Genomic DNA, 16,077 nt, shown 5'->3' on the forward strand with positions numbered 1-16,077 from the left:
AACTTCACAACAGTTTAAATTACTCTGTTGTGTTCACTACTGCATCTCCAGGGCCTAGAACAAGAGTCAGAATATACGAAGCACTCAGTTAATACTTGAGTGAATGATTGAGTGAATTTACAAAACGGCCTTATAAGGTTCTGCAGAAGTGTGAGATGGCTGTGGGAACAAGAAAAAATTTCTTGAGGAATCTGAAACCCAAATGCTAAGAAGCCAAGTGGGAGTCAGCTAGGAAAAGAGAGGAAGATGGGGAGAGCTTACCCACAAAGAGAATAGCATTACCAAAACCCTGGGTTTATTTGTTAATTCAACAAATATTTATTAAACACCTACAACTGACCAGGCTGTGTTCTAGGCGTCTGGCATGTAAGGAGTAAAGCAGAAATGCCACATAAGCATACGTATTTGGCATATGTTCATTTAATAAAAAGGATATAAAACAAATTAAGCCAATTAGAGAATAAAGAATGATGGAAATAGGGAAAGAAGACTATTTCAATACGGTGGATAACACTTCTGAGGAGGTACAACTGGGTAGAGACTAAAGGAAGTTCAGGGTAAGTTATCTAAAAAAAAGCCAAAGAAATTTAAATATATAATATCCTTATGTATCATTACCTTATTACTCTATCAATGACTGATAAATGTGTTTTATCAGCTCTCCACAGCAGTTCCAATTTTTGCTTTCTGTATTTTGAGTCTACATGAAGTACAGCTGGGCTTATAAGTGATTTATATTCCTGTTGAATTGAACCTTTTAGTCTTAAAAATACTTTTTAAATTAAAGTATATTTTGTCTGATATTAATCTGAAACATTTATTTTTGCTAATGTTTCCCAAGTATATTTGTTCCACTGTTATACATTCTGCCTTTCTCTGGCCTTAACATTTTATATGTTTTATATTTGTCTTCTTGAAAAAGCATGTAGCTTGATTTAAAAATATCCAATCTGAGATTTTTTTTTCTAGATGGAATATTTAATCCATTTGCATTTATTGTAATTACTAATTGCCTCTATCACAATTTTTCTATATATGCTCCTTTTTCTATGCTTAGTTGATTTGGGATTATTTAATTCTTTTATCACCCCCTTTATTTACTTCTATAATAAAAATGCTAGATGTTACCTCTTTTTTTTAGTAATTTCCTGACTTTTGATATGTATAAATTTCACTAAAAGTCCAAAGTTAATGAAAATCTCAAGTTTCTTCTTGGCAACACAAAGGCTTTAATTCCAAATTTGCCTGTTCAGGCAATTTAGTTCTCTCTAGTTTTTAGTTCCCAAATTTTACAGCCTTCTTATTTTTGTACAAAAATGTTTATTTAGAAATAACCACATTTACAACTTTTGTTGTTGTTCATCACTCCCTTCTTGTTCTCAGTGCTGCCTTTTGGATTTATTTTTGTTTTTACAAAAGTACAATCTTTAATAAAGTTCTTTCATCAAAAATCTAGTAGAAACAAATTTTCTTCACATTTTTAGGAAAATATATTTATTTCATCCTTATTATTAAGTGAAGGTAAATACTATACTTATTATTCACTATTAATATATTATTAGTAGTATACCTAATATTAATGAAAGTTAATATACCTAATATTAATGAATATTAATATTGCTTAATAAAGTTTAATAACTTTCATTAATATTAGGTATATTATTATTATGAAGTGAAAATAACTACTTAGCATGACTTCATAGAAACCTATTCTTTCTCAATGTAAAACAGGAAAGATTAGGTTCCTGCACCTGACAGTGTCCTCTGCTCTTCACTTTCATCTCTTGGCACAGAGGATAAAAAAAACAAAATAATTATAATTAAATTATCTTTTAACAAACTATTACATAATATTCATATATTACATGTATATCAATCAACAGAACTAGGACACATATATTGTGAATTTTAAACATTTAATTCTAAAAATAAGCAAAGCAAACGAATGTAAATTTACAATAATTTTACTTCTGTTTTAGATTAAAACAAAAAAGAAATCTAGTTTCCAAAAAGAAATTAGCAGAATTACTCCATGGGGATTCTCTTCTTAATGCAAAATTCAAAATCATTACAAACTTTTCTTTGTTATTGCAATTAAGGTATTTCAATACTTTGCCAAGATAAAAGATGACAAGTATTTTTCACTTGTTTATAGGGACAAAGGACACAACCCCACATTATTTTTCCTCAAGAGAAAAAAAAGTGTTTCTATCAAACAAACTTCGTTACCTTCAATAAAACTGACAGAATGAGCACTCTGACAGCTAGTGATTGACAAGAGGAATGACAAGGATTTGCTACTCTGAATGACTTTCGGTGCACACCTTCGTGTAAGATCATTTTTCTTCAGCAGGTGTGGATTCTGATTTCACTGCCTATTAAAACTAAGAAAAAAATCATCCAAAACATCTTAACACTCTTCTGTTTGCATTAATGACAACAATAAAAAGTTAGAAGAATTTTTGTTTAGATAATAAAAAATATAAACATATAATCAAATAGATGCTTTTCTGTTTTTCCAGTGTAAAGGAAAGTAAAATCTGACCCAACGTAACCAGCGTTGCGGAGATCAACCTGAAATGGCCTGGTGAAATGGAGATGTGATCGACTTAGACCAGCGATGGCGAACCTTTTGAGCTCGGCGTGTCAGCATTTTGAAAAACCCTAACTTAACTCTGGTGCCGTGTCACATATAGAAATTTTTTGATATTTGCAACCATAGTAAAACAAAGATGTATATTTTTGATATTTATTTTATATATTTAAATGCCATTTAACAAAGAAAAATCAACCAAAAAAATGAGTTTGCGTGTCACCTCTGACACACGTGTCATAGGTTCGCCATCACTGACTTAGACATTCACGTCCTGCCTCTGCCATTCACTGCCTGGGTGACCTGGAGAAGCCCTGAGCCTGTTTCAATCTCAGGTTCTTCAATTATAGTTATTTTTTGAATAATACCTAACAGATAGAAATGTGGTGAGAGTTAACTAGATAAAACACCTGGAACATGGGTTTTTATCAATTACCTTTCTCTAATGGGTGCTTCTGGAGGGGAAAATATAAACACACAACGCACACACACACGTGTGTGTATTTATGTGCATAGATTCACGTATACACACATTTACGTATATATATTTGTGGGTGTAAATATATGTATATGAACTCTTAGGAGGCATTTCACAAAGAAATGTTCAGTGATTCATGACATAATTAGTGAACAAAATTGGAATAACTTGCTAGTCCTAAACAAATCATTCTTTGGGGAACAAATGCTCACTCTATTGAGAGGGATAGGACAGTCAATTAGGGTTGGGAGAAATGGCTTCAGTTGTGATGATAAACAGAAAATGTAGTGGTGGCAGCTCAGGGCAGAAGCTGGACTCCAAAAAGAATGGGGGAAGAAAAGGAGAAAAAAAGAACCGCAGGCATCATTGTCTGCAGCAGAAGCAAGGATTTCAAATACCTGTGTAATAAGAACTATACACTGTTGACTCTTTATATGATGATCTAAGCATAAGAACAAACTACAAAGCATATCAGTGGTGCTTTGTTATCAGCATTCTGTTTCTCCTCTCTAGGAACATGTAAAAATACCTTTTGTATCACAAGTTAAAAATGCACACAGGGGCCATGCAGGTAACATAAATGTATGCATGGGATGAATATATGACAATAGAAAGTGACAATAAACCGGGAGCATTACCGCCACATAACAGCATACGCATTACAGTTTTTTAAAACCTGTGCCAGCCAAACAAAGCACATCTCTGGCAGGATTTGGTAGAAGTCCAGGTTGTTAGCCTGCTTTATCCAGCCAGGGCTAGGTTCTCCTACGCAACTGATATTCCTACACCCCGACCGTTTCTTGCCAGCAGCTGTCCTCTTGAAATGGTTACTCCTTTTATTCAAGGCATTTGTGACCATTTGCAAAGCAGTCTGCCTCTGCTACTGACAGAAGTTTTCTATTAAAATTCCAATCTCTCCTCCAACATCCACACTGTTTATTAATTGTGCACAATTTCTATCTCTTCATGCAGCAAGACACTGTGTTGGCTGACTCTGTGTGTCCTTTCTGACCTTCCCAGTGACAGCAACACCAAAGCCTATTTATAAGAGAAACAAAGAACTTTTCTGATTAGGCCACAAATCAAACCATACCTGCTCCTGCAGCCCCGCTTCTTGCACGGAACTGTTCATCAGGCAATGCTTTGAAATAACATTATTACACACCCTTGCTGACCATAGTGGATCAAAGTTTCAATAACAGGTATAGGCCTGGGTCTCCCAGGTAAGCCTCTGGTTTTTAGAGGCAGCTAACTATAAACAATTAGAATGACTTCTAAGAGGAGGAACTAGGTCTGGCATATTTGTATAAAGGTTTGCTCTCCTAAGGGGAAAGAGTAGTCCTTAGCCAGTGGATTTTCCAGCCTCCCCTAATATCTAGAGGAAATACTACATGAAAGCTAAATATTTTCCTGGACAGGAGAGAAAAAGACAATTTGGTTTGACAATGGAGGACCTGGATATGAAAGTGTCTCAAGAGCTTGTAAGGTGATTGAAAAATATTGTTGTGGGTACTGTAAGGCTTGAAAACCTAACATTCTGGTGCAGAGTAGCCACGACGCATGGCTTTTGCTTGTATTTTAATAAAACACCCTTGGGATGCCTTGCATTCCATGTCTTTCAAGATATGGAATTTTCAGGTGACAGGGATAGTAAGAGATAAGATGTCTGTGTCTGAGTGGGGAGGAGAAGAGTGTTAAGGTGAGGAACAAGAGGCAAGTACAACATACATATATATACTAGTATTTGATTTCAGAGAGAGGAAGGGTGAGAGAGAGAGAGGAATAGGAACATCAATGATGAAAGAGAATCATCCATTGGCTGCTTCCTGAACGCCCCCCACCGGGGATTGAACCCACAACTCGGGCATGTGCCCTGGCCAGGAATCGAACCTTGACCTCCTGGTTCATGGTTCGACGCTCAACCATTGATCCACACCAGCTAGGCTGTACCTTGCGCATTTCTAATGACAGGTTGTCCTCGGGATGTCTTGGGAGTTACTTCATTCATATTTAAAAACTTCTGATATGATAAGGCAAAAGCAACTCAAGAATTTCTCTCACAAGCTGGCATCAATTTATATGCAGCCAGTATTACCATGCAGCTGGGAGAAACACTAACCCTGAGGACCAACAGAACTTAATTCTGCCCTGGATGTCTTGTCTGACTGCCTGTTAGAGGTTTTCCATGTTGAATAACATAAAGAGACCAAGTAATAACCAAGGCTAACATTTCAAAACAATCACAGTACATTCTGAGATATTCTGAAGATATTTCTATAGGAAAACTTAAAAGATAGATTATTGTTAAACACAGATTTTTTAAAAATTGGAACTAGGAAGACCTAAAGGTTTATCTCATCTACATGCTTATTATTTTACTAGAAGCCCAGTGTGTGAAATTGCATGGCCGGGCCCACCTGTGGGCACAGCCCCACCCACCCGTGCTGGTCTTTGGTCCTTACAGCATTAGGGCCACTGAGTTTTTATAATATAGACTAGAGGCCTGTTGCACGAAATGATTCGTGCAATAGGCCTTCCCTTCCCCTGGCTGCCGGCACCGGTTTTCCTCTGGCACCCGGGACCCAAGCCTTTGCTCTGGCCGGAGCCGCCTTCAGTCTTTGCTGCTCCGGCCAGAGCCGCCTTCAAGCCTTCGCTTCTCCGGCCAGAGCCGCCTTCAGTCTTCACTCTGCCGCTTCGCGCCTACGTATGCAAATTAACTGCCACCTTTGTTGGCAGTTAATTTGCATATCACTCTGATTAGCCAATGGTGGGCGTAGCGAAGGTGCGGTCAATTTGAATCTTTGTCTATTATTAGATAGGATGTGCTTCTCAATTTTCCCCAGACTCCTTTGCACATAGCTTGCAGCCTAGTGACTAGTGCTAGTCAATGAACCATGAGTGAAAGTGGTACATTACTTCTCAGCTGATCTCTGAAGATCAGTGTACCTGCTCCATTTCTCTCTCCTCCTGTAGCAACTTACCAAACTGTGGCTCCTCATGCAACCTGACTTGTAGAGTGACTTCTCCTGCCAACTTGCATTGGAAAATAAATGTAAAAATATAAATGCTGTTCTGTTGAACCACTGAGGCTCTGGGATTTGTCTGCTGCGGCAGTTAACGTTGCCTAACACATATAGCATGAAAAGTGCTTCTGGTGTAACATGCTGTCAGGAGCTGGAAAGATGGAGACACAATTATGCAAAGGCTACATATTTGTTAACTCTGGTCAAGTGAGGGAAAGATGATGGACTGTGCACTTGTAGTTGTTAGAGGAGGTCATTGGGAGGCTATCACTGCTGGTTGACCTGTGAACTGGACATGACCAACTGGAGGCTCTTAACACACTCTCTTGTACTTGGAACATAGGTTCTGTCCACCATTCCCACAGCGGGGAGCCGCATTCAAGGCTGCAACCTGGAGAGAAGAATGTGGTGCTGAGAGCATCTGGACAGTACATGTGACTGAATGTTTTAAGTCCTCTATAAACTTTAAGATTCTGGCAGGCAAGTGCAGAAGTCTGCTTGTACTGCACCCACCCAAGACAAGCCTCATTAGGAATGTCCCTTACTTATTAAACCCTCTACCCTCCCATCTGGAGTGGTCCACCTTATTCCTCAATCTCTCCTTGCACTTTGTATACGGGGGCCAATTTGTGAACCAACAGCAGTTACAGGAAAAGAATGTATAGTGTTTGCTATTGGCTGTGTTTGACATTATATTACAAGAAAGTTATTGGCATAGGAATAATTAGCCAGTTTTCAAGCAAAAATTTGGGCCTTCCATGATTGGAAAAACGTATAGCTTTCAGATTCTGACAGAGAATTGATTAAAGCTGGTTTTGAGAGACAAAGGCCAGTATACATTTTCTACTGGATAAAATGAAATTTGGAAAAGATAAATTATAGGTCTGCCTGATACATATGTTCCAGAGGACCTCAAGATAGCTTCCAATATGTGGAGAGAGAGAGATAGAACAAGAACACAAAATAGTAAAGCAGACTCTAGAATCATGATTCATGAAACTGACTAGAAGCAAATAAAGCAGAGCTTGCCACATTTCCAAAGGCTTGCTCAGTCCAAGGTGTTTGGATTGTCCCAGACTTAAACAAACAACTAAGAAAATACTGTGGGCCCTCAAAAATTATGTAAAAATTTTAATTCAGAAAGCTTTTCATTGGCCATAGTTTCCAATTCCTATTTCAAATGAGTCAAGAATAGTAGAAAAGATGGAGCATCCAAAAGGCAAAGCCAATGAGTAGGTAGAACAGTGGATACCAGAAGTGTTCCAGAGAATAAGAAACTTAATCGAGGACTCTGACACCTCAGTGCAGGAGGTCGTAAAATGTTTGTCCAATGGAATTTCAGAATTGCTTACAGATGGTGACAGCGGTGTGTCCCTGGTCTTCCTTTCCCCTGCAGGATCATTTATTAAACTTATCCTCCTCCTGTTCCATTTTTGCACACTGATGCAGACAATGAGTAGGTGACTTGTCTTTTAGTTCATACATCTCCAGCTCAAGATGATTCATAATACAACTGTAGTCTCTTGGAGATTACTGATTTGAATTTGGTTCAGTAACTTGGAACACTGGGCTGTCTCACTTGAAGAGGAACTGTTTCTTATGTGTGAGAAAATGGAAATTTACTGGACTATCAGAAATAGCGAATGCATATAAAATATTCCATACATTTCCCTAAAAATTTTATTTTTGGGAAGTGATGGAATAGCTGAGTGGCAGACTAGTGTTCCTACCAAGAACAACTTGAAAAGCAAAATAAAATATATCATTCATTGGCCTGACAGTAGCAAGAAATTTCTGAGGCGAGAAAAATAGAAGGGCTAAGACTCTAGAGACAAAATAATATTGAAACAGTGAGCTAGCTTCTTCAGCTACTTTTATTTGGAATCTTTTAATGATTCTTTGCACTGACAGGTGGTAGAAAATTCCGTGGAAACTCGTGGATGGCTGCTGTGGTGTAAGCAGAGCTTCAGGGAGCCTCAAGTACATGGCTAGCATGGCCAAAACTGGGGCATCCTGGGCCAGCAGGCTAAAAACCTGAAAGAAAAATTATCTGAAGAGCAAATAATTCCTGAAGCAAAAGTTGAAGTTTCATTCCTACTCCACATAGAATGCAACAGATTCCTATTGGAAAACCCTGTAAAATCAGGTGTGAGCATATATTAGACTACATTTTTCAGTGTTGCAATGCAGCTATGACTGCATACAGTGAGATGATCAGCTACCAATCTCTCTATACAACAGAGACAGAGAAGTATCTTTTGTTTAATGTCTAGCAATAAATTTAAAAATTACTTAGAAAGACAAAAGAAGAGGAGAGAAAATGAACAAGGATGCACACTCACTGCTGATCCAGATAGCGGCACTTTCTCTTAAGATTTTTAAATTATGATTGATATGCTCAAGAATTTAAGAGAAATGGACAAAATAAATTAAAATATGGAAAATTTAAGTAGAAAGTAAAATTTTATTTTAAAAAACCCATCAAGTTGAAATGGCAAAAGAAAGATAACACAGATCTAAAATTCAAACCTCACTTGATGAGTTTAACAAAAAGATTAGACATAACCAGCATAAGACAGGATTAGTGCATTCAGATAATCAGTAGAAAATATACATGTGTGTCTCTATATTTCCTGTGCATTTAACTAGGGTCATGTGTTTCTAATCAGGTCAAGCAGGTAAACACTAGTATGACTCCTGCACCCCTCTCCACTTCTCTGATAGCTTCAGAACCATGTGGTTCAAATGGCAGACTCACAAAATGGTAGACTCCATAAACCTCAGTCACTAAGTGATTCTGTCAAGCACAACTCCCCACAACCCCATAGGCCTATGTGGGAAAAGAAACATGTGAGAGGAATTAAACCTCTTTTGTGTAAGTCACTGAATTTTTATTTGTTTCTGCTTCAGCAGTTATTAACCCTTAACTTAATAAATATACCTATGTTTTCATAGAAAGTTAGTGGATGAAAATGATGATTCTGCCTCAATCATTTTTTTTCTCAAAAAAAAAATCACACTGCCTCCCAAATTCAGAGCTATAAGCGAAACTAACCAAGGTGCTCATAATATTCAACAACTAACCATCTGAAAATCAAGATTTGTTCTGTTGTTTTGCATATTAAATCACATTTTTGTTGGCTGGGATTAGTAAAAAGCTTTTGCTGGTAAAGGATTTTATAAATTCTATTCCTGTGCCCCAGAGTATTGTAGCAAAGGCTTGGTTTGACCCTTGAGTCCAATCATGGCAACATTATTAAAATTACTACCCAACAAATTGGTGTATACATACATAGAAGCTAAACTCTTCTGATATATCCTATATAATAAAGAGGTAATATGCAAATTAACCATCACTCCAACACACAAGATGGCCACCCCCATGTGGTCAAAGATGGCTGGCAGGGGAGGGCAGTTGGGGGGGACCAGGCCTGCAGGGGAGAGCAGTTAGGGGGGACCAAGCCTGCAGGGGAGGGCAGTTGGGGGGACCAGGCAAGCAGGGGAGAGCAGTTAGAGGTGACCAGGCCGGCAGTGGAGGGCAGTTAGGGGTGACGGGGCCAGCAGGGGAGGGCAGTTGGGGCAATTGGGCCGGCAGGGGAGAAGTTAGGCGTCGATCAGGCTTGCAGGGGAGTGGTTAGGGGGCAATCAGGCAGGCAGGCGAGCAGTTGGGAGCCAGCAGTCCTAGATTGTGAGAGGGATGTCCGACTGCCCATTTAGGGATCAGGCCTAAATGGGCAGTTGGACATCCCTCAAGGAGTCCCAGATTGGAGAGGGTGCAGGCTGGGCTGAGGGACACACACACACACACACCCACCCCCTTGCATGAATTTCATGCACTGGGCCTCTAATATATATATATATATGATGAAAAATTTACTCATGGTTACTTTTTGTCATTAACTATATGTAATAGAAACAAATACACTTTTTTGGTAAAATATTAGCAGGTGTTCTATTTAAAAGTCAAATTTTCCTCTTCAGAACATACCAAAGAATGTGACAGCCAATTACATCTTGAGAACATAAGTCAGCATGTGTGCCTTAGAAATCCTTCCTGGTTTCACTGCATTTAAAGGCCATCCATCTAAAATCAGGGTGTCAGATTTGAAATCCAAGGAAGGGTAGCACAGTGAATTGAGATTCACTGAACATAGTTTCTGGAGTCTAATTGCCTTGGTTCAGAGTCTGTCTCTGACAATAGCTAGTACAACCTCTTAAATTTCTTTATGTCCAATTCTCCTCATGTTCCTCCACTTCTCAGTATGGAGTTGATAGTACTGGCTCACAGGACTGCAGGGATTAAATGTGATAATATATGGCACATGACAAATGCTCAACAGTTAGCTGACAGAAGTAGTAGCTGTACTACAATGCACCCATATATTAAAAAGTCTGTATCTCAGCACCACATAGTGAAGTAAGGTAATTCAAGAAAGAAGCCTTCAGTGTTGCAGTAAGTGATAGGAATTAGATACACAGAGTGGTAGCTGAAAACAGAAAAGATGATCATATATTAGAAAGTAAGTTGTGCTGGTGATATGGACATAGATTGTTACCTCCCCAAGATAGACTGTTATCTCCTCACTGAATGTAAAAGTACTTTATAGCTCCCTTACCGCCATCACTATCAAAGGTAATGGCTAAAATTCATAGAGAGCATAAACTGAACAACAAAATCAAAATATTTCAAAATAATTTATAATGAATCAAATATATAAATCAAAATGATTTATTCTTTATTTTCAATATCTATTGAATGTCCAGTTATCAGGAACTCTTCCAAACACCTGAGATTAAAATTGGCAAACCATTTCCTCAAAAAACTAAAAATGGAACTCCCATTTGACCCAGTGATCCCACTTCTAGGAATATATCCCAAGAAACCAGAAACACCAATCAGAAAGGATATATGCACCCAGAGAGAAATTGGCAAACCAGACAAAATTACTTGCTTACATTAGAAGTCACAAGCCATTGGTTACACAGGCCAGCTATATTCATTGTGGGTAGAAATTCTACAAGGCATGACAACCAGAACATGAGGAATATTGGGGATAAATTTGGAGGCCGGCTATTTTAGTTTGCCCCACTGGACTACAATGATTCACATTCCTCCCATATGCAAAATAGTCACTTCCTCCCAATGCCCTCAAAAATCTCATTGCATTACAGCATCGAAGTCCCAAATCTTACTATCTAAATAAAGTCCATGTGCAAATGAGACTCCTTGGATCCAGTTCTGAGTTCTCAGTATGAAGACCTGTGAATTAAACAGACAAATTATTTGTGCACCACACTCCCAACATACAATGTTTAGGATAGACAAAGGATAACCTTTATAAATTCCCCACTGAAGAAAAAAAAATGACAATAGGAAACATAGGAGTAACTGGATGACAGTGACTGAATTCCCACCAGGCAGATGTTAGCAGTTCCTTCATTAGGACTACGGGCCTGCCATGATTCTCCATATTTCTTTGCTTTCTGTACTGTGGGTCCTTAATTCTGCCCTTCCAGTGCAGGAGTAACTGGTCGACAGTGACTGAATTCCCACCAGGCACATGTTAGCAGTTCCTTCATTAGGACTAAGGGCCTGCCATGATTCTCCATATTTCTTTGTTTTCTGTACTGTGGGTCCTTAATTCTGCCCTTCCAGTGTTTTGTTGCTTTGTGTGTGTGTTTTGTCAGAAAATGCAGCCTGTGTTTGCAGCTGAGTAATTTTATCAGTTTGCTTCCTGTAGATAAAATGCTTGGGGATCCAAAATTTTTATTCTGTACTGTCTCTGTCCCTTTCATATCAAGCTGACAGTGTTTCTGCCTGTATAATTCTCTTAAAATGTTTTTGGTCCCTTATGATTCATATTTGGATTCATTTCATTAGACAAAAGACATACACATAAGCATCTTCAAGATAACATTTTCTACTTTTGAGTTAAGCTGAGGCTATGAGAGCAAAGCTCTGCTATTTAGATGAATTACCACCTTATATCTTTCTGAGGTTTTAACAAAGGATTTTATAATCACATTTATGTCTGTATTTTAAAATCATAATGTCCTGGCTTAAAAAATAAGCATTTCATATCTCTCATAGTTTCTTTGGGTCAAATATTCACAGGTGACTTAACTGAGTGATTCTGGTTAAGGGTCTCATGTGAGGTTGCGGTGAAAATGGGGGCTAGGGATGCATTTGAAGGCATGGTGAGGGTTGGCAAATCTACTTGCAAGGATCACTCACATGGCTGGCAAGTAGTTTTTGGTGTTGGCAGGAAGTCTCAGTTCATCCCCATGCATCCCTTTCCACAAGGCTGCTTGAGTGTTTTCATGATATGACAGATGGCTTTCCACAGAGTAAATGATCCAAGAGAGGACAGGAGGCTAGGTAGAAGCTGAAATATTTATGGAAATACAGGCTAAATTATCCTGGAGAGATTCTTAGGAGTCACACAAAACCACTTCTACACTATGCTGTTTGGCATTCAGGCATCCATGATTCAAAGTGGGTGAGTACTGACTAAGACAAATACCGGGAGAAGTAGAGCACAGGGGCCACACTGAGAGCTAACCCCCATATTGCCTTCTAATGAAAGGAAATAGATATTAAACAATAAATATCATAAGTAAAGTGCCTGATATGGTCAAATATGTTAAATGCTATAAATAAGAATAAAGAAAAGAAGATCAGGGTTAGGGGATAGTGAGAGAGCAGTTTATAGTAATAAATAAGATAGAGTAGGCCTCATTGAAAACATGTATAAGGAACTGAAGAAAGTAATATTATAATACCAATATTCTAATAATATACTGCTATATTTTATTTAAAAGTGTATTATATTTTAAATCACAGAATCAATTCAATTTACTAAGAAAACATATTTCTTGTTATGTCTAAGATTGCACACAAAGCTCATAAAAGCCTTTCCAAGGATTTGTTGCTCATATGCCTTGCATAAGAGGATTACAAGTTAGTAGTAAAAGGATTTACAATAATTCTTAGTGATCTTTACTTATTTGTGAATTCTTAACCATTTTAAAAGTTATTGAGCTATTCTTATTTACAAAAGCATCTAATGCTTTATGCATATAAAATATGTTAGATATATGTAACTAATGAAGTATAATAATAAAGTCAATTTTCTTATAAATTATATATTGCATGTATCCCTCTGAAATTTTTTTCCAACAGCATTGTGTTTTTAAGATTCACTTGTATTGCTGTATATACTTTTTTTACTTAATTTTATCTATGCTCAATATTACACTGGGTAGATGGAGCACAATTTATTTATACTTTATATGGCCAATAAATACTTAGTTCCAATCATTTTTGCATTAAAAGTAATGATGCTGAGAAAATTCTTGGAAAGGCTTTTCTAGGGTGGAAGTGAAGTAGGTCAAGACACCACTTAGAGTAATAACAATAACAACTATAAAAATAGATACCAAGGGATAAATTTAACAAAGATTTTATAAGACCTTTCTGTAGACAAGTCTAAAATCTTGTTGAGACAAAATAGGGGGAAAATAGAGATATGTTCTCTTTTCCTCAACTTTCTTTAATCTATAGATTAATTGCAATTTCAATAAAAATCTTACACAGTTTCAAAGACACTCTGACAGCTGATAATAAAATTAGTATAAATGTTTTAAAACCTAAGAACAGGTAAGACACACCTAACAAAGAAGACTAATAAGTTTTGGGATGTCTCCTATCCAGATGCAGTGAAGTTCAAAGCCATCTAACTTTTATTATGTATAATGATTACTTTTTTCTTTAAGCAGATGTAACCCCCCTGGGGGGGGGGGCGGCGGATTTAACATTAAACGCATGTGGACATCTTAGCCTCACTGTGCATCAAAATTATATCAAATAACTATTAAAATAATATTTTAGCATATAGATTAAGTGTCCCTCAATGGGACTAAATAACTACAGAGTAAAATTATTGAATTATCTATATGAATTTTAATGATTGTTATCAGAGAACTTTGTTTAACTTATAGTAATAATTGACTGACGGTATTCTGATAATGTCCCCATAGACTTTTCAGAATCTGTTCTCTGAGGTGACTGCCAGTTTCAAATTGTGTGGCCTGAGAGATCTAAATATCTTTGATCACATTCCTAGAGAAAGTGGGAGTAAGAACAAAGCCTAAACTTTCTATGAAAGGATGCCAGGCCAAATGGGAGTTCTACCATTTCACCTGACTCCATGCTTTGATCTCTTCCCACCATAACTGGATCAGAGTTTGTAATGAAATATTTCAACTTCTCCTCTGGCCAAAGTTCAGTAAGGCTGCTTAATAAAATCCTGTGAGACATACCAATTTGTAATAAGCAAAATTTTCAAACAGAATATAGCTTTTGAATATATAGGGTGTCCCAAAAAATGTATACACACACTATTTTGAATCATAATAAAGGCAATGTATATTAAAATACATTTCATTTTCAAAATTATGCTGTCAGCTGTTCAAGTGTGTATACATTTTTCTAGGACACCCTGTATATAAAAGCACATGAGTATGACACATGTTCAACTGGCTTACAAGAGGAACACAAAACCAACACTTCACTTAATGGATTATCCATTTTATATTTTACAATTCCTAGTATTAATATTTGCCTTTTTCCATTAAAAATGTCACATTTTTATTTGATTTAATTACTTCCTCTAGGAAGCCTTATATAACCCCATAAAGAACTCATCACTCTCTTTGTATGATGTTAATATTGAGGATACACATCTTTCATAGCTGTGTAGTCCCTTGTTCTACCAAACTGTGCATATGACTGCTTTTCCATATATATATATAAAAGCCTAAGCGACCATTATGACCAGTAGACCATACGACCGGTCAACCAATCGACCAGTCACTATGACACGCACTGACCACCTGGGGGCAGACATCTAATGCAGGAGCTGCCCCCTGGTGGTCAGTGCTCTCCCCCCACAGCTGGCCAACTTCCTGTGGTCTCTCCCCTCAGCCGGCAGGCCCCAATTGGCCCCTATTGGGACTGGGCGAGACGGCCCCAATTGCTGGCCAGGCTGAGGGACCCCACCTGTGCATGAATTCATGCACTGGGCCTCTAGTAGATTATAATCTCTTGGAAACATATGGCACCCTGTTCATCTTATGTTTCCTTCCATAATCAATTCTTTTACAGCTTCCCCTACTTTGACTCAAACAGCCCTTGAGTGTTGTTTTTAGAAAATCATTACATGATCTGTTGTTCAAGCCTACTTATGATGTTCATTGATCCATGCTACAATGCTTAATGTTTCCCATGTGTCAACTATGGTGCTAGGTACTAGGTATAAAAACATGAAGATGCCTGGCCATTGTGGCTCAGTGGTTGAACAATGATCCATGAAACAGGGGGTCATGGTTAGATTCCCAGTAGGAGCCATGCAGGATGATTCTCTCTCATCACTGATGTTTCTATCTCTCTCTCCTTCTCCCTTCCTCTCTCTGAAATCAATAAAAACATTTTTTTTAAAAATAACATGAAGAGGCATAGTTTTCCCTTAAAGAATTCAAAGACCAGGCAGACAGAATACAACACTAATAATTGCAATGCAATAAGTGCTATGATGTAAGCAGGAAAAGAATGATCTGGAAACATATATTTAGTAACTGATTCTGGCTACTTGAGAAAAGATTCAAAGAAAAAGGGATGTATGAGCTTAACAAACTGGCAGATTTTTCTTCCAGGAGAACAAGACAAAAAATGGATTTTAAGAAAAATGTGTGCAAAACACATAGCCAAGTAAGGATCAGGCAGATCTAGTGAATAAGGAGCTGCTCTCTGTGTTTGGAGCATAAGTGGTCTGATGAGGAGAGGAGGGAGGTTGCAAAGTTAGCCAGAGAAACAGAACAGACCTTAGAAGCAATGTTAAGAATGTATTCTATATCTGAGGCAGCGTGAATATGTAAGAAATCTTTAACTAAGGCAGAGACATAATCAGATTTAGCTTTAGGAA

At 37.6% G+C, this 16,077-nt stretch overlaps 1 long non-coding RNA gene across 1 annotated transcript; it reads right to left on the reverse strand.

Annotated features, from left to right (window-relative positions):
- Nucleotides 1–3,360: 3,360 nt before the first annotated feature.
- Nucleotides 3,361–12,925, reverse strand: LOC106725275. The gene is made up of 3 exons (XR_001361140.1): nt 12,330–12,925; nt 11,288–11,354; nt 3,361–4,109 (listed from the first exon to the last, which is right to left on the reverse strand). It is a non-coding gene; the product is annotated as an uncharacterized LOC106725275 (long non-coding RNA).
- Nucleotides 12,926–16,077: the final 3,152 nt, after the last annotated feature.

The sequence above is a fragment of the Myotis brandtii genome, unplaced genomic scaffold (genome assembly GCF_000412655.1).
Source record: "Myotis brandtii unplaced genomic scaffold, ASM41265v1 scaffold151, whole genome shotgun sequence".
Taxonomy (NCBI): domain Eukaryota; kingdom Metazoa; phylum Chordata; class Mammalia; order Chiroptera; family Vespertilionidae; genus Myotis; species Myotis brandtii.